We start from the raw sequence: 20,311 nt of genomic DNA on the forward strand, positions 1-20,311 counted from the left end.
CTCTTTTTTTTCTTAAACAGTTTTTGCTATTGGCTTATTAACTTTATTACTTTGCCCTGTTAAAAATAAATTTTAAAATAAAAGATAATGAATAAGTACAGAAATTGTAGAAACCTCAGTGATGCTTAGTTTAAGGCTACAGCCGTAGACGTATGTCCAGGACAGCTGTACAAGACTAATGCTAATTAGAGCCTCCAACAGGTACAGCCTTACAACGCCCATCACTGTTTCTACCGCAAGCCCAGTGTCCTGGTATCCTGCCATGCACACATAACTTAGCTCATCCCCCACGACAAGCTCTTTGCCCACCACATCCCCCCTCCCCTTCCCCATAACCACTCAAAGAAAAATATAACCCGCCAAAAACTGTCCATTTCACAATTATTGAGGGCATGAGTTTTATTTACACCCAACTTGGCAAAGACGAAAAATTGGTCATATGGACGAGAGTGAAAACTACAGGAGAAAATGTTCTTCAAGGGAAAGTGCACACTCCTGCAACTCATTTGTCAAAGGACACATGGCAACTGACTTCAGGAAATAGAGGAACTGGTTGGAAAAAAGAAGGCTATTCATGTCCAGCTCTTGCTAAGAAAGGTCATTTTCAAACCCACGAGCTAGGAGGAACAGACGTGTGTCAACAAGAGACCAAATTGTATTCTAGAGCCATTCATTTTTGCTGTTTATTCTGAGGGAAAACTTCATCCTCCTTATAGCTCTCAATTTTTTGTTTCCAAATATCCTAGGGAATGAAATGAACTAATCGTTTCTTTCTTAATTGCCAGATTAAGGAAGCAAAGGTTTTTCTTCTCTTTTTTTTTTTTTAATAAAAATGTGTGAGGGCCCAGAAAGCTTTGAAAATCTAACTTAGAGCCATTTAGACTTTGGGGTTCACAGCGTTTATTTAATTAACATTTATTGAACACCTATTGTGTGGAAGGCACTGCGGAAGGATCAGAAGATAATTAAGACACAATCGCCACCCTCAAGGCATTTTTCCATCCAGTAAGCGACAGTCAGCAGGGAGTAGAGGAAAGAGTGTGCTTAGGTGAGCTTGCAGAGAACCCATCTCCAAATCTGCCTTCCCACTCCACCCAGTGATAACACTGGTTCGGTCTGTTACCACTCCAGGCCTTGGCTTTGTCAACTGTATAGTTGAGAATCCACGCCGGGCCTCTTTCCATGAGACTTCAGCGAGGGACAAATGAGAAGCTGGGGTGGAAAAGGACGCTGAAAACAGTTTACAGACCTGTACAGTATAAGATGGTACCATTCTCCCTGTGAAATTCTTGATTCCTACGAGTCTTAAAAAATGTTGTAAGAGGGTTTTTGTTTTTAACCTATAAACGCCATCTTCCTCTTAGGAGGCTTTTGAATGCAAGATGGTTTTGCCCCATGAAGAAGAGAATAAATGACATCTTCCCTGCGACTGTTTTCCCTCCTGAGTCGGTGTTGCTGTACCCATCACCTTTTCTTTTATAAAAATGCCTTTTATTTTAAGAGTAAAGGAATTTACAAGTCATCTACTTTGGTCCCTGGAGAAACTTCAACAAGGTGGTTTAAGGAAGAAATTTCTGTGTCATTTTCTTCTAAATGCCTCTTTCTGAAAACAAAAAGGACTCAGTTCAAGGACATAGCAGTGAAGTATTGACTGTTTACACAACTCAAAAATGGTTTGAAAATAGAGAAAAGTAGACTTATTAATTCAGTGGCTTATTGAAATTCCCCAAACATTCTATTTCACCTTACCTAAAGCTACATGTTCAACTTTTTTCTTTGGGAGTTTGGTTGTTGTTTTTCATAAAAATGTAAGATTGGCTACATCAAGACAACTTAATTTCAATTTTATTTTTGACTCTTCTAGTTTCTTTGTTTATTCGTTGATTGACAAGTGACTTGAGCTGTCCAAGAAGAGATACGGCAATGGGAAAGGAAAACAGAGTGCTGGTCTTTTTCAGGTTTGTATTCTTTAGTGGGGTATTCTGAGCCCCAGGCTTCAATTCCCCATGTCTCCCCTGGTGGCCCCCCCACACTGCAGCACACAAAGCTCCCTGTCACCACCGCTACCTCCCCACCATTGTCCATCAACTAGGACATCGTTTTCCTCTACTTCTGTGGGTTGGCTTATTCTACCCTCTCTGTTTGCAACACCATTCCCTACTACATTCACCTGTCGAGATCCTATTGCAAGTCAAGGACCAACACAAATGTTGCCCTCCCCCCATCTGGTCTTCCCAGATTACTCCAGGTTGACGCCAATGTAGCTTGATCTGTGTTCTTTTTAATTCTCCATCATTATTTCTTTGTAATTCTCTTATCAGTTACAGCATTCTGCCTAGTTTTAATTATTTCTTTATATGTGTAGTGGAGTGTCCTATTGAAGATACACCGATGTTTTCCTTTTTCACTGCTTTAGCAAGAGGGGAGCTGGGGCTTATTTCTGTCCATTCTTCGCAAGATGGCTCATCCTGAGATAGAAAAGACATTTCCCATAAGTGACCAAAAGCAATCATTTGAGGTCTAGAAACATCTTAGAGGCAAGGAGTTTCTTAAAGGGAGGTAGCGAGTGAATGGAGGAACTGCTAAGAACCCCTGGTGTTTCTGGGGTTGAAAGGAAAATTGACCAACCTCTGGAGTAGGTTCTCAGGATTGGAAAAAGGAGCTGACTCTTGGACTTCCCGGCAGAGCTCCTCAGAGGTAGAGAGAGGGCTGTGTGAATCACCACCACCACCCGCCCCCGCCCAAGGACTGGGCACTACGGCCTGTCATCTAGGAACCTAGTGAGAAGAAAAGGCCACAAGACGTTAACTCTTAAGAAGTGGAATCAGCGGGTGCCTGGGTGGCTCAGTTGGTTAAGCGACTGCCTTCGGCTCAGGTCATGATCCTGGAGTCCCGGGATCGAGTCCCGCATCGGGCTCCCTGCTCAGCGGGGAGTCTGCTTCTCCCTCTGACCCTCCCCCCTCTCACGCTCTCTCTCTCTCTCTCACTCTCTCTCAAATAAATAAATAAATAAAATCTTTAAAAAAAAAAAAAGAAGTGGAATCAGCTAGAATTTACCCTCCGGAAAAAAGCCACAGTGGCCTTCAACAGCGGCACCTTGTGGCAGCGAGGAGCTATGGCAGGGGCAGGGACCGTGGCAGCCAAGGCACAGACACAGGATCCCCAGCTGTTTGCAGCTGGTGTCAGAAGGGCCTCCTTGGAGGAGTTTTAAAAGGTTCGGGGTACAAGGGAGGGATGCTGGAGAGGATGATATTGGACCTTCTGATCAAGTCAGTGGGGTTGGAGGAAAGGGGCAGGAGACAATATTAATTTAATTAGAGAAGTCAATAGATTATGAAAGTCTTAAATCACCTACTAAATTGCAAGCTCCTTGAGGACAGACACCATTTTCACCTCAGCGTCTTGGAAGCAACAAGGCACTGAGTTGGGTACATTTGATATAAACATTTGTACTTGGCATATATTTGAGGACCGCACACACAAGACCATGAAGCCCAGAGAGATAAAACAACGGACTTTACCATTTTTAGCAAGACCTCTCTCTCCCCAAAGGTTACCGACTTGTGTGAAAATAATTGTTTTGCCTCTTCTTGGATGGACGCCAAAAGAAAAAGTGTTTAATCAAAATATTAGCCAGTTGGTCAATACCGATATTTTCCATGATCCTCTAGGATTTAACCTTTGTTGAGTTCTGTGATATTTACTCAGGACACAATCTTCTTCTTCTTAAGACCTTCCTGGCTAAGTCATCCCTGACGTAGTAAAGATACCACAGCAGACCCCAGTTATGCCTTGGGTCACTGCCAAGACGAGTCCCAGAATCTTGGCACCTGCCATTCCTCACTTATCCTGCATCAAACTCAATAGCACTCTTTTCATTTTTAAAGCTACACTGATCGTTTCAGCTCATGAATATGTACTTCCACATCCTTTCAGAGTTACTTTTCACCTCCAATGGCATTTTTTTAGGTCATAATCCCCTGCCTTAGTTTGCATTGCCTACACTTACTCCTTCTTAACTAATGGCTTCAATCATGCAAAACTATTTTCAAGTAGATGAGAGAAGTGGAGCTTGAAATATAGAATATATCGTCATCTCCTCCTGCATGATAAATAGCTGTTATGGTCATTTATTACTCCCATGTTCCAAAATCTAAAACTGCTTTACAGATGTTCTTTAGCCTAGCTTCCCAACATCTGTGCAGGGAAGGCAGGGTGCAGAGTTACCAGCTCCATTTTGCAGATGAGAATAGTTATGAGAGGCCCAAGGGGCAGCAACTTGACATTTTTAGGACGTTGTGATTATACTTTATTAGCTTTACCCATAACGTACTGGAACAGCCAGCAAACAGCATGTGTCAATGTCCAGTAAAAAGGTCATTCTATAAAGTCAAAAAGAGCTAGAAACAGAACCCAAGATTGGAGGACTTCCTAGCTCAAGTTGCATTTGCTATTTCCCTAAGTTAAGGAGATATGCATAAAATCACAAATGCATACACATAGCCTCAGAAAGAAGATCACATAACCACACACACGACACAATGCAAGGGAGTCATTAGCTTTACTTTCAAAAAGCAAAGCAGCCCCCTCTGCCTTTCTGGTCTCCTTCGTAACAACTGACCTCAATCCAGAGGGCCGCCCAAAATACATGACCCCCTCAGTAGGGACTATTTGTCTTCTGGGCTCCTGAAGTCTCTACTGAAGATAAAGTAGGACTGTACTCTCGCTGCATGGCATTGGAGCCTGTCCAAATAGGAATCAGGGAAAGGAAAAAAAAGGGTATTATAACATTACGCTGGGATTTCCATATCAACACTTCAGAGATAGTTAGATGTTCTCTTAATTTTTTTTTCCTAAATGAGGTCTATTACCTCGAAGTATTTCCCTAGGTGCCAATATCTATTGTCTTTGTGAGCACTGAGTACTTAAAAGGCCAGGGTTTGGGTTGAGCTGTGCAGCTGGTTGGAAAACTGCATTAACCTATGTCCCCAGGTGAAAACAGCAAAGCTCCCTGGAAGCATTTGGGAAAATGCCCCATTTCTAATTATTTCATCTTTCCTTTCTTGATGGGAATACTCAACGCTTACACTACACACCAACTTAAGAAGCATTTCCAGTGAGGCATGGCTACCTCTGCTCACCCCACAAAATAAACCTACCCAGGCTGTGACAGCTCTGCAGAGCAAGGCCAGGCACTTGTATCCACAGGTTAGAGACAGGGTCCTAACTGCAGCCTTGAGAAGTGCCCAAGTTCTTTATTACTCTAATTCTAGATGTCCTATAATTGGTCTTCAGCAGGACAATACATTCAAGTTCTAGGTCTGTGACGTTGTCCTCTATCAGTTTGGGTTTGGAATTAAAGAAGCAATTTATTTTCTCCTTGATATATTGCCAGCAATTAGGGTATGTGCCACCAAGTGAGTGGGGATTCCTGTTGCTACCTCACAATCTGAACAGACCTTCTTTAAGCACGTCTCAGCTGCCATGAAAATATTAACATACACGTCCACTCAAGAGTCCTGCTTTTCATCTATTAGTAAAGCTTCTGCAGTGTAGCCACACTAAGACATACGATCTTTTAAAACGACTTAAATTCGGGGTGCCTGGGTGGCTCAGTCTGTTAAGTGTCTGCCTTTGGCTCAGGTCATAAGCCCAGGGTCCTGGGATCGAGACGCATATTGGGCTCCCTGCTCAGTGGAGAGTCTGCTTCTCCTTCTCCCTCTGCCCCCTCCCTGCTCATGCTCTCTTTCTCTCTCACTCTTTTGCTCTCTCTCAAATAAATAAATACATAAAATCCTTAAAAAAAGAAAGGACTTAAATTCATAAAGTGATAACCACTGTAATTTTGCTCCTTTTTCACTATTCCTCAATCGTTCTTGGTGATTTACTTTGACCTTATCTTTAGTTTCCATTAAAATGCTTATTTCCTATCTCACCATAACATGTCCTCTTCTAATGAAATCACTTCTAAGAAAGAAATGTATTGAGCCTATTTGGCATTAAAGCCCTATTTGGTGTATGATGTCTACCATCCAAGCTGTTCTCGGCCTCACCCATGTTCACTCCTTACCCAGCTGTGGGGGAGAAGTCTGGTTTGTTTGAGAGTCAGGATGGGCTTTGCCATTCCTGCCAGGGTACCTGTCACTACCTGCAAAGAGAAAAGCATAAAGTTATTGCTTTGCCTATTATTGACATTATAAAAGTCTTCCTTCATTTTTTTATAATCAAAAGGGGCTATTTTCTGCTGTCAGATATAACAGATTTTCTAAGAGAAGCCAACAGTAGTTTCATCACTGTACCCTGAAGCAAACATTTCAGAAAAGTTTCCTCTGGTTCTCTGTCAGTTGCAAAACAAACACCAGAGGTCAACTGCTTCTTTCTCTGGCAACTTTAGCATGCAGATGCTCTTGGCCAGCATTTACCCACAAGGCTTAGGACAAGGGGGAAACTTCTCCTTAAGTGGATCCTGTAAGCGGCAGTCTTTGACTTCCCATGGGGATCTTTAAGGTTTCTGTGAAAAGAAAAATCTCAAATAATCTAACTTAATGACCAAAGGAACTAGACAAAAAGAACAAAGCCCAACATTAGTAGAAGGAAGAAAATAATAAAGATTAAGCAGAAATAAATGAAATAGAGACTATAAAGACAATAGAAAGGCTCAATGAAACAAAGAACTGGTTTTCTGAAAAGATAACCAAATTGACAAACCTTTATCTAGACTCACCAAGAAAAAAAGAAAGAAGGTTCAAATAAATAAAATTAGAAATGAAAGAGAAGTTACAACTGATACCACAGAAACGCAAAGGGTGCTAAGAGACTACTGTGAACAACTATATGCCAACAAATTGGACAACCTAGAAGAAATGGTTAAACTCCTAGAAACATACAATATTCCAAGACTGAATGAGGGAAAAGTAGAAAATCTGAATAGACCAATTACTAGTAAGAACATCAAATCAATAATTAAAAATCTCCCAACAATCAAAGGCCCAGGACCAGACAACTTCACTGGTGAATTCTTTCAAACATTCAAAGTAGATTTAATGCCTATTCTCTCAAACTCTTAGAAAAAATTGAAGGGGAGGGAATGTTCCCAAACACATTTTATGAGGCTAGTATTACTCTGACACCAAAATCAGACAAGGACAACATAAAAACAGAAAATTACAGACCACTATCCTTGATTAACATAAAAATCCTCAATGAAATATTAGCAAACCAAATTAAACAATACATTAAAAGGATCATAGGCCATGATCAAGTGGGATTTATTCCAGGGACTCAAGGATGGTTCAATATCCACAAATCAACCAACATGATACACCACATTTACAAAATACAAAATAAAAATCATATGATCACCCCAAAATAGATAAAGAAAAAGCACTCAGTAAAATTCAACATCTATTTATGATGAAAATTCTCAAAAAAGTGGGTATAGAGCAAACTTACCTCAACATAATAAAGGCCATAAATGACCAACCCCCAGCTAACATCATACTCAATGGGGGAAAGTTTTCAGCTTTCTCTCTCAGATCGGGAAAAAGAGAAAAATGCCCACTTTTATTCAACATAGTATTGGAAGTCCTAGTCATAGCAATTAGGCGAGAAAAAGAAATAAATGGTATACAAATCAAAAGGGAAGAAATAAAACAGTAACTATTTGCATTTGACATGATATTATATATAGAAAACACTAAAAATTCCACCAAAAAGAAAAAAAAAAACTGTCAGAACTAATAAGTAAACTCAGTAAAGTCACAGGATACAAAATCAGTATACAGAAATCTGTAGCATTTCTATACACCAATAACAAACTATCAGAAAGAGAAGTTGAGAAAACAATCTCAATTATAACTGCATCAAAAAGAATAAAATACCTAGAAATAAATTTAACCAAGGATGGTGAAAGACCTATTCACTGAAAACTATGACACTAATGAAAGAAATTGAGAAAGACACAAATGAATGAAAAGATATTCTGTCTTCATGGATTGGAAGAATTAATATTTTTAAAATGTCCACACTACCCAAAGCAATCTACAGATGCAATGCAATCCCTATCAAAAGTCCAATGGCATATTTCACAGAAATAGAACAAATAATTCTAAAATTTGTATGGAACCACAAAAGATCCTGAATAGTCAAAGAAATCTTGAAAAAGAACAAAGCTAGAAGTACCATGCGTATGATTTCAAACTATCCTACAAAGCTATAGTAATCAAAACAGTGGTACTGGCACAAAAACAGACACACCGATCAATGAAATAGAATTGAGAGCCCAGAAATAAACCCACACATACATGGACAGTTAATGTACAACAAAGGAGCCAGGAACATACAATAAGGAAATGACAGTCATTTCAACAAATGGTGTTGGGAAAACTGGTCAGCTATATGCAAAAGAGTGAAACTAAACCACTATGCTAAACCATGCACAAAAATTAACTCAATAAAGGGACGCCTGGGTGGCTCGGTCAGTTAAGTGGCCAACTCCTGATTTAGGCTCAAGTCATGATCTTAGGGTCATGGGATTGAGTCCTGTGTTGGGCTCCATGCTCAGTGGGAGTCTGCTTGAGATTCTCTCTACCTCTCCCTCTGTCCCTCTCCCCCCACCCACTCTCTCTCTTTCTCTCAAATAAATAAATCTTTAAAAAAATTAATTCAATATGAATTAAAGACTTAACTGTAAGATCTGAAACCATAAATTCCTAGAAGAAAACATAGATGGTAAGCTCCTTGACATTGGTCTTAGCAGTGTTTTTGTGGATTCAACTCCGAAGGCAATGGAAAGAAAAGCAAAAATAAACAAATGAGACTACGTCCAACTAATAAGCTTCCGTACATCAAACTTAATTCGTTTCAGTAATAAGCTTCCGTACTACTAAACTTCTGTACATCATCTAAATGTCCATCAATGGATAAATGGATAATGGCATATATATATAGACACACACACAGTGGAATATTACTCAGCTATAAAAAAGAATGAGATCTTGTCATTTTTGACAACATACATGGAACTTGAGGATATTATGTTAAGTGAAATAAGTCAGAAGAAAGACGAATACTGTACAATTTCACTCATATGTGAAATCTAAAAACCAAACAAAATAGATGAACAAATAAAACAAAAACAAATTCATAGATACGGAGAACAGATCAGTGGTTACCAGCGGGTAGCAAAGTTGAGGGATGGACAAAGGGGTGAAGGGGGTCAATTGTAGTGTGATGGATGGTATCTATAGACTTGTATACTTTGTAGTGCATACAGATGCTGAATTATAATGTTGTACACCTGAAACATAATAATTCTTAAAAAGAGCTTCAGTGTGGGTGGGCGGGGGAGAAAAAGGTTTCTATGTTACTTTAAAAAAATAAAAAGTAGCTTGATAAACCTGTCCTTCTGCCAGGGAGAAAAACCTTTTGCTCTGTAGCTGCCAGACGGAAGCTCTATATCCAGTATATAATGGGAACCTAGGAACACTATACTGGGTCAGCCATGTGATCCCCCCATCGCCACCACTCCCATAAACCTCACTCATTCACCCTCTAATGCACTGTCCATGGACCCACAGAGGGACAGAAAAGAAATGCTCTTGGTCATAAGGAAAAATCTGGCCATGTGAGAACTCAGATTTTCATATGGTATAAATAGCAGAGATATAAAATTATTTTGCCAAAACTTCCTTAATGTGAAGGTATTTAACACCTTGGCAAAACCGTGGTGAGGAAGGGTATCTAAGTGTCTTTGCTGTGTTGTCTTATATCCTATAATAAAGCAAAGGTTGATTGGAGTCCTTTGCGAAAGAGATTAAAATGGAATAAACCTGGGGCTTTATAGGGTCCTGTGATAAAAGTGCTGTTGATTCCCTCTGAAAAACTGTCAAAAACTTCAGAGCAAAATATTTTTCCCTTTGATTAGAGAAGGTAATGCATCCAGCTCTCTTTTCTGCCTTACCCTTCAGTTGCCAGGCTGGGTAGAAATCTGGGGACAATATGGGAGGCCGTGCAGAGATGGACCTTGGCTTCAGGAGTCTGTTGTAGATCTGATCTTGTCAGAAAGTGAAAAACTGTCCCACAGAACAAAGTCGAAATCTCTCCATAATATCCAGGCATTTACCCAGTGGGCTGATGGTGCTCTGCCCTTCAGGTGTGGCCTATATCCCAGCCCTCACCAGAAATGACATGAGGGGGGAGGGAGGCACAGTGAGATGGGGAGCACCTGGGTCTACTCTGAAGACTCAAAGATTTACAAACGTAAATTCACTGTTCACCCCAGATCATGGATGCACTCCCATTCAAAAAATTTACACAGTTTCTCTACTTCTCTCCAAAGAGCAGTAATTCAAGCAGAGAAGTTTGCAGAGTAAGAGCATCTTCTTTTGGATACTTCTCTTTATCTAAGAGAATGCAAAACATTCCTGAACACAGCTTCCTATGAACCTCTCCTGTTCCAATTCTTTTTCACCCTCCTTTTTTGTTTCTTCCGCTCCTCACTAGGATTTGAGCCTCAGAGAGCAGGAGAGAATTCTTGATAAGGTCTGGAAAGAAAACCATTCCAATTTCTGGTCCTGGCCATGAAGCCTGAAGAATTTTTGAGGCATTAAGTAATTAACCTCTCACCACCTCTGAGTGTTAAGAGACACGTGCTACTATCATCTCCCATTTTATGGCGGGCTCAACAGAGGCAAACCAAAGTTTAAAGACTTGCCCAAAATACCAGAGTCAATAAACAAGCAAGAAACACACACTCCCTTCTGCACTCACTACTCACTTCCAATAGACTCATTTATTGTCAAATGCTTGCTTGCTTTGTTTAGTTTTAATCCCCATGACATTAAGATGGGAGCCTGGAACATGTTGACTTCTGAACAGCTCACAGAACCACAATCATTTAGGATGGAAAGTAAACAGCATCTTATCCTCATAAGGGAAGATGGGAGGTCAGTGGTGAAGGAAATCCCAGTCCCAAACCAGCCAGCACAAGGCAGGCGGGATGCAGTGGCTCTCACTGATCAGCCCGCAGGACTTAGTCAGGGCTGAGATGTTCTGCCTGATCTTTACATCATCTCCATCATTTCGGTCATCCGGTACCAATGAGGGAGGAATTGCTCAGATCCCAGCGCTTGAAGTGTCTCATTTTTGCCATTAAGCAACACCCCCATGCCTCTTCTTAAATAATCTTAAATATGCCTGTCTTATAGTCCAAATTCTGACCAAAACTAGTGTTTAGGAAAAAAATAATGTAACCAAGAAAAGATTGGATGTGGAGTCAGGAAGATGTGTCTTCAGATTCTGACTCCACCATGCACTGTAGCTATACAACCAGAGGGCAAGTCAGAGCCCCTTGAAGACTCCCTTCCCCGCCTGCAATGTGGGCATGAGAATGCCTAGCACAGAGAACTGCTCTTTGGAATGGGTCTGGAACGTGTATGTATAGTGCCTACCTCGTGCTGGCACAGTAATGAGGACTCAGACTTCTTCTCTATTTTCCACAGTTAGTTGAATAGTCAACAGTACAAACTTGATTAATTGTATCCGATGTCCCTGCTACTTTACCCTGTAGCTGAGAAACAGTAATCTACAAAAAAAATTACAGAAAAGGAAGGAAGGAAGGAAGCAAGGAAGGAAGGAGGGAAGGAAGGAAGGAAGAAAGGAAGGAAGGAGTGAAGGAAGGAGGGAAGGAAGGAAGAAAGGAAGGAAGGAGAGGAGGGAGGGGAGGGAGGGAGAGACAGGAGCAGGAAGAAGGGAAGGATCAGGGAAGGAAGGAGAAAAGGAGGGAAGAGAAAGAGAGAGAGAGTGAGAGAGAGAGAAGAGGAGGAAAAGTAGAAGGGCGGAAGAAAGGCAGACAGATAGTTGCCGACCAATGCAGTCTCTAGCGACACAGCACGCTGGAAACGGGTGAGTCAGGAATCAGCCGGACATCTTGTTTCCTAATATCTGCTACTTGGTGACCCTGGTCAAGTTACTTAACCTCTCCTCGGCTTTCTTATTTTTTAAATAAGTTTATAGTAATAATGCCTACCTCATAAGATTATTTTGAAGACTAATTGTAATAACAGACGCGAAGGTGCCTAGCATGGTGTCTGGCACCCACCCACCCACCCACACACACACACACACACACACACTGACTGGATTTAAATGTCAATTCTAAGATTACTCCTGTAAGCTAGGAAGATAACTCAGTTTCCTCATCCAAAATAATCAGGAGAACAGGGTTAGCTCAGAGCATGTAGCGTGGAATGTCCTAGAGGGACACAAAAGCTTTACTGTATAGTTGCAATATTAAGTTGTTCTTATTAGAATAAGCTCACCAGACTGCATGGGGACAGAATCAAATCCAATCCATCTATAGCAGGGCAAGAAGCACGCAGTCTGCTCCTCAGCAAAAAACAATAAATAATTCAGCAGGATAGAGATGCCAGTATTCTTATGATTTTTCTTCTTCTGGTGATGAATCCTACTCTTATTTCCCAAAACCATAAATGGAATATAATTTCAAAAACTGAGGGGGAAATATGGCATGCTAGAAATGCAAGGACGTTATGACAATTCTTTCCCTGACAATACCAGTCCTCAGAGATCTTTCCCTTGATTTGAATTCCTTTAGCATCAGGTTTACAATCCACAGGACACTGTGACTGAAGGGATTCTGGAACATCTTGGAGTGGTTCTCTTTTTCCCTTGAAATCATTCTCCTAACAATAACAAGAGTTCACCTTTATTATATATTTACTTTGCCAGGCATTGTTTTATCATTTATCATTTAAAAGTCTGCTTTGGGGCGCCTGGGTGGCTCAGTCAGTTAAGCATCCAACTCTTGGTTTCAGCTCAGGTCGCAATCTCAGGTCATGATCTCAGGGTCGTGAGATTGAGCCCCATGTCAGCCTCCGTGCTCAGCAGGGAGTCTACTTGAGATTCTCTCCCTCACACTCTCTCCCTCACCCTGCTCTCTCTCTGTTTCTAAAATAGATGAATAAATAAAAATCTTTTAAAAATGAATAAAATAAAAGCCTGCTTTTACAGCCCCTCTACCACTTGCTAATCATCCTTTCCCTCAGTTTTATTGAGATATACAATACTGCAGAAGTTTAAGGTACACGGCATGATGGTTTGCTTTAGTATGTTGTGAAATGATTGCCACGATGAGTTTAGTTAACCTCCATCATCTCATAAAAAATACAAAAAAAGAAGAAGAAAAATGTGTTTTTCCTTATGATGGGAACTCTTAGGATCTACTCTGTTAACAACTTACAAATATACCACACAGCAGTGTTAGCTACAGTCATCCTGTCATACGTTACATCCCTGGTACTTATTTATAACCGGAAGTACCTCTTGACCACCTTGCTCCAATTCCCCCCCCCAACCCTGCTACCTCTGGTAACTACAAATCTGATCTTTTTCTATGAGCTCAGCTTTTTTGAAGATTTTTTTGTTTTAGTGTTTTTTCTAGATTCTAGTACTTGCCTTTATCTGTCCAACTTATTTCACTTAGTGTAATGCCCTCAAGGCACATCCCTGTTGTCACAGATGGCAGCGGGTTCTTCCTTTTTATGGCTAAATGTATATATATACACCACAACTTCTTTATCCATTCATCCAACAATGGACACTTAGGTAGTTTCCATGTCTTGGTTATTGTAAATAATGCTGCTGTGAACATGGGGGTGCAGATGTCTCTTCTACATGGTGTCTTTGTTTCCTTCGGGTACCTTCCCAGAAGTGGAATTGCTGGATTGTAGGGCAGCTCTAGTGTTAATTTTGTAAGGAACCTCCATATTGTTTTGCACAGTGGCTGCACCAGCTTGCATTCCCACCAACAGCGCATGAGGGTTCCCTTTTCTCCCCCTCCTGGCCAACACTTGTTACCTCTTGTCTTCTTGGTAATAGCCATTCTAACAGGTGTGAGGTGATAGCTCATTGTGATTTTAGCGAATCACCTTTTTTAACAAAAAAAGAGCAGGGATCGACTTTACAGCCTTCGGCATGCAAGTGAGTCTAGCTGGAACTTAATAGCATCATTCGTTTTCATTTTTCTATTGGCCAATGATATTGGTTATGTATTGATAGTCCTGCTATAAAGTTTTTTTTTAAGATTTTATTTATTTATTTGACAAAGAAAGACACAGCAAGAGAGGGGGAACACAAGCAGGGGGAGTGGGAGAGGGAGAAGCAGGCTTCCCGCTGAGCGGGGAGCCGGATGCGGGGCTCAATCCCAGGACCCTGGGATCATGACCTGAGCCGAAGGCAGACGCTTAATGACTGAGCCACCCAGGTGCCTTGCTATAAAGTTTTAAAATAATGTTCTTAGCTAAAACAACAACAACAACAATTAGTTGACCTAATTGCATTCAATATGTGTACAGCTACTGCAAAATTTGTGAATGTGGCCAATTAATGAAAGAAGATTGGGAAGCACAGCTACCAGCCTGTAATGACAGACGGGAGTTAAGACAGGTTACCCAAGGAGCTACCGAGAGTGGGGGAAGAGGTCGTCAGGAAAACCAGAGTGCAAGCTTTGAGAGTTGGCAAAGAAACAAATGTCCCAGGCTCCCCACAGTTGAAATCTGGGCTCCTGATCTGAGCTCCTGGTCAAGCGACTACAGGAGGAACAACCACAGAAAGCAAGCATTACCTGCACCCCTGCCGTGGAGATAAGCAGCTTTAGGTGCCCAGGGAGATGGCAAGGAAGTGGGGGAAAGAGGGAATGTCTAGATAAGGAGAAAAACCCTGAGGCTCGGTTTCAAACCAGCACTGTATGAAGGTAATAAACACATGGAGCAAAAGCCCTGGGGCACCATGGAGAGGCCACTGAACTGGGAGCCAAGAGGCTATGTTTCAGGTGCAGCTATGCTGGCTCAATGTGTGGCCCAAGACAAACACTCTCTGCCCATCAGTGTCCTCGCCTGGGAACCGCTCCTCTCAGTTACTCCACTCTTTGCCTCCGCATCCTTTAGTAAGTCTATCACCAAAATTTCCAATTTGCTATGAGGGGACACAACTTAAAAGAGACACTATATTTGCTTCAAGAATACTCTCTCTTCCTTAGCCAACCTGCCCCTGACGTGCACGCGCGTGCACCCCCCCACACACACACCATTGCATTCAGAGTTGTACTCATTTGACTGTGACTATAATCACTGGCAAATGTGGGTCATAAATACTCCGTGCTAACGGGGTCAGGTTCCCTGGTGGACACCGAGGAATGTGCCTGGTGGGTGGTGGTGGGGAGCCACTTTTCCAGGGAAGTACAGGAGAATTAACCACGGATCTCTGGCTCCGTGGTCTTTCAAACAGTCCTCGCACTCTCCTCCTGCCCAAGCTGAGCAGCCCCGCTTTCTTTCAAGAGGACTTTGTCCAGCGTTTTTAGCAAAAGCACTTCGACTTTTAATATTGGGAACCACATACGGCACATAAAATCACAACTGTTCTCTCCTGGGAATTAAGGAAGCAGGAAGGCAAGCATGAATTTTGTCTTGGTAAGTCGAGGTTCAGAAATTGCTGTCATGAGACTCACCCAGAAAGTCTCCCTCCGTTTATTGGCCACTGGAGGGCTATTGTGCTATCATAAATGTCGGAATGGCAAACAGAAAAGAAAGCAGCATACAAATCCAATCCGACCGCCATTTGCATTTACTGAGCATCTACTATCCATTGTGCACAGAGGGATAGAATGTGGTGCCTTGTCTCCAGGTGCTTGTCATCAGGCTAAAGGGTAAAGGCTGATACAAACAGACCATGAAAGAAAGCAAACCATGTGTAACTGAGCACAAAATTAGGTGACTTCCATTTAAGACAAGCTTCACCTTTACTGCCTCAGCCCCCAATCAACTGTCCAAAACACAGGCGGGGACAGCTTTCAGAACACAAATCAAATCATGTCCCCTCCTTGCTTCAAGCATCTCCCAGCTCCCCCTCCAGAGAAAGTCCACATTCCTCACTTGGTTTTAAAGGCCGTTCAGGATTGAGCCTCTGCTCACCTCTGGGCCTTGTTTCTCACCACTCTCCTCCCTCCTTGTCCTCCGTGGGTGGCCCGGAAGTTTGCACTGTTCCCGAAGTCACTCCGTGCTCCTGTGCTCCTCTCCCAGCATGCCACGCTGCTCATGCTGTTCCCTCTGCCAGGAGCATTTACGCACACCCAGTTGCCTGGCTACTTGCCCATCCTTCAAGTCTCGGCTTAAACATCATTACCCATCAGGGCCGCGTTCCTTGCTCCACAGCCTCCCACGTCACAGGGTTTAGCATACCATATTGTACCTAATTTTCTGACTGGCTGGTGGGCCTCCATTCTAATTCAAGATCCGACAGGCGGGAACCATGATTGTGTTCATCCACACAGTGTTCCCTCCCTCCAGCACAATGCACTGTTGAAGTGTTCCCTCAATATGTTTGAGTGAATGCATGTGTGCTGTAGATAGAGAAAAGGAAGATTCATCAGGACCAGAAGGTAAAGAAAGGAGGATTGCACGGAGGATGTGCTATTTGGCTTGGACCCTTAGGGTGAGTAGCATTTCGATAAAGGGAGAGAGGAGACTAGCCTATGGTCAATAGAATAGGCAAAATGCTTCGAAGTATATCCAACATATGGAACATAAACTAGTGAATAAAGATTAATGGATAAAAATGAATGAATGAAGAGCGTTCCTATTGAAGAGAATAGCAATCTAAATTAAAGGTATTATTCTAAAAACCTAACTAGCGTCTTTTATCAACACCCCACGCATATGACAATAGAGTACGTGAGTGGGGATGGAAGGGTTATGGAAAGGACCCAAATAACCAGCATTCCCCATGTCTCATATCATTTCGGACACCCTCCTACTCTACCTTCACCTGGATGTTTTGTTATTATTTTTAGGAGTCTGGGAATCTAGAAAAAAAGTCTCCCAGTTGCTTTTGGACTTTAATGAGTTTTTCCCACCATTCTCACCTTCAAACAAAAAGAAATGCAGTCTTTCTACTGGAAGTATATCCAGAACAGAGTAGACTGACAGTTATTTCAAAGCCAATCTCAAAAACATTTTTCAGATGTGATAGGTTCTGAGATTTACCCTCTTCTCAAATGCTATGGATTATCCTGGAGTTTTTTATTTGGTTTGCAATTCTCCTGACTAGAGGTCCTGATTAATAGGGGACATGGAGCCCTGTTTAGAAAAATTCAATACATTATGCTCTAGTCTAATATATCCTAAGCAACTCTTTTGCAAACCCACATTGTAGCATTCACGTTTACTCTCTCCTCTGGGGGTTTGAGGGGCCAGGAAAGGGAGAAGTGAAGAGAAAGAAACCAGCTTCTTGGCAGCTTCTCAACAATAGCTGCAGCTCCCCAGACCCTCCAAGAAAAAAAAAAAAAGTCTTTTACATAGTTGCTCTAACCAAGAAAATATGCATAGCTTCCTGACAGATTGGATAATTGTGGCATTCCCCTTATTTTCGTTTCACCCCCAAATGCTTTGGGTGCAAATATAACTTCCACCCACCCATCACAGTAGTTTCACTTTCTTAAACTGGGGAGTGGGAACGGGGTGGGGAGGGGGGTGGTACAGGGGCAGTAGGTGAGCAGAGGCGCTTGTTTAGACAGGGGCCATCAAAATGGCGCCCAATCCCATTTGGGGTTGCCCCTTTTGGTCAGTGCTGGGCTGGAGTCCAATCCCTTTCAGCAGCAGGACCAGCTGACCCCACTTCATCGAGATTAGATACTCATGGACAACACAAGGAAAGCTTCCAACTTGTACGTTGGAGAATCTGAAGGAACCTGAATCCCAGCTTACAGTTGCCAAGAAACTCTATATGATGCAGGTGCAAATCATTTTTCCCCTCTTTTAAATTCAGACTCATTAAAGTATGTATTTTGCAAGGGGATTAAATTCAAACATCTGGGAAAGGGGAGAAAATAGCTACAACTCTGAAATATTTTTTTAACTTAGCTTCAGATTCTGATTGTTTCATTTCTTTTAGTTTGGGGGTAAGAGGCTGCTTGCTGCTGGGATGACAGAAAGGGGCAAGGAGAGAGTTAGAAAATTGCTTCTAATGGCCCCAGACTTCATCAGCAGCCATAATTGTGGGAAAGTAACGTGAAGATGCCAAACAACAGGAAATTACCAGAAGAATCTGTCAGCACAATCAGCTGCTATTTTCATTGTTCTTTGGCAAATTTATACACAGTCGGGAACACCTGGGCTGGCCTGAAGCCCAGGTTTGACTAATTGCCAGGGGAGAGGAGTCGTCATTTGTCTTCGGAGGGATTTCCTCCATTCGCTCCTCAAAACATGTGGTTTCACTTTTCCCCCTCTCTCCGCAGGAAATGGCAGGACAGTGAGACGCAAAATAAATGAGTTCACTTCCAAGAGGTTGCGTCCTAAGAGGCCACTCCAAAAATAACTGTCTTGTGAGAGGTTGTTAATAACCAAGAATCTATATACTGTCCTCAGAAAACAACATTTCAAAGGCACAATGATTTCCACCGCCCGTCCCTTTCCAATGTCATTCCTCTCACTCCGGTGCAAAGCCCCTCTCCTTGGAGTATAACCTTACCTGAATCCTCTTCCCCGACAAATGAAAGGTGAAGCTAGAACAGTGAGAGATGTCAGAGCCTGGTCTCCCTTGCTCTTCCTCGCTGCCCATTCCTGACTTCCCCCTGAAACCCAATATTTCAGCTTCCCCGTGGGGACCAAGGGCATTCCTCGAAGGCACAGACTGAGCCCTGCTCATCTTCGTTGCCCTGCGCCCCACGTGGAGTTGGTGCCGGATCGATATTCGTTGAATAAAGAACACTGAGGGGTTCGCACGAATCACCTGCTTTGTGGCATGCTGCCCAGGAGTGCGTGTAGATATGTTTAAATTTCTTGAACTTCAAGAGATCACGTTTTTACGAGAACCACCTGCCAGAGTGACAGCCTTCTCCACTAACCTCTCTCCATATTTTTATAGGTTAACATAGCAACACACACACACACACACACACACACACGCTCTTCTACCTCATACCCCTCATTATTTAAGCATAGCTCTGGCCAAGATATCCTACTTGGGTAGCGAAGTCATGTTTTATGTTCTTTCTTGAAGCCAATAGAGCTTTCTTACTTAATTGCCTAGTATTTTAAATGTGCTGATTGGGAAATGTCACAGTGACAGTATGTTTCATATTGAAATGTACATCCGCCTTTGGTATATTTTCACCTGCATTGTGTTCAACCTCTCTGGTGATTTAGGGGTTCTGGCATCACATCAGCAAAGAATCAACTGCTTTTCCTTTCTTTCCTTCTTCCTTTTTTAAAGCATTTAGAACATGCGGCAGATCATTACTACCCTAGGTGAAGCCAGCAACATTTGGGTTTGATTTGGTTTCAGTCACAGACCCCTTTCTCAAAGTTGAGCTGCACTGTAATTCTAAACTGACCCACCTTCCCCCTAGCAAAGGTGAAAAAATGTTATGGAGCGTTTTACAACCCACAGCCCATCATTTATGCCGAAACACTGGGAAAGTTCAGACTTGGCTTATTTTCGCTAACTCAGAGATGTTTTGACATGTTTATTTGTTTAATTTGTTTATTTTGACTAGCTCTGATTATAATTGGCAGGAGTGTGTAGAATTAACATTAGACAGTGTCTTAGGCTTGTCTGTTACAATAATGCAAAAAGAATGCGAGGAGAAATCTACCCACTACATAACAATAGCAAGCGGGCAGGAAAACTACAAGAGATTTCTTTCACAAAAAGAAATGCAACCTCACTTTTAAATTTTATTTAAAAATTTACACAACAAATGTACAAATTTATGCTCAAACACCAATATTTCTTTTAGTCAATAAATCTGCCTCTCTACTGATATACTTGTACAACAGTTACTAAAAGGTGAAATTTTAAAAATCTAACCTTTGGAATTTAGTTTTTGAGGTTTTTCTTTATTGTTCTATATATGAGCTCTTTAACAATAAAGACACGATAACAATGTAATGATGTTGCAGTAACATCGGGATGATCACATGGTATCTAATGCAGAAAATGTACTTTCTGAATTCTCTGTCTAAAAACCCCTGAACAATGAGACGGACATCTCAAACACAGAAGTTTATCTGAATTAGGCAATTTCCCCTGGATTTTTTCCATATTTGCCAAGACAATGGTCATAGCATGCTAACTTTCTTCTTGGTGCTTGCAAGGGTCTACATAAAGCCTATTTCACAGGGTTGATCTACCCTCCCTATTTAAAAAAAACCGTAACATCGGTTTTTAGAGGGAAAAAAATTCTGTGTTCATTGTTCAGCCAGACCACACATGGAATTCCCTGTGTCCTTTACAA

The 20,311-nt window shown here is 41.8% G+C and overlaps 1 long non-coding RNA gene across 1 annotated transcript; it reads right to left on the bottom strand.

Annotated features, from left to right (window-relative positions):
- Positions 1-361: 361 nt before the first annotated feature.
- Positions 362-16,257, bottom strand: LOC123847445 (uncharacterized). Its single transcript, XR_006791548.3, has 4 exons — positions 15,990-16,257; positions 6,071-6,148; positions 4,622-4,743; positions 362-2,468 (listed from the first exon to the last, which is right to left on the bottom strand). It is a non-coding gene; the product is annotated as an uncharacterized LOC123847445 (long non-coding RNA).
- Positions 16,258-20,311: the final 4,054 nt, after the last annotated feature.

This window comes from Mirounga angustirostris, unplaced genomic scaffold (assembly GCF_029215605.1).
Source record: "Mirounga angustirostris isolate CCGP_5_RB_7025 unplaced genomic scaffold, mMirAng1.0.hap1 SCAF_2, whole genome shotgun sequence".
NCBI lineage: Eukaryota > Metazoa > Chordata > Mammalia > Carnivora > Phocidae > Mirounga > Mirounga angustirostris.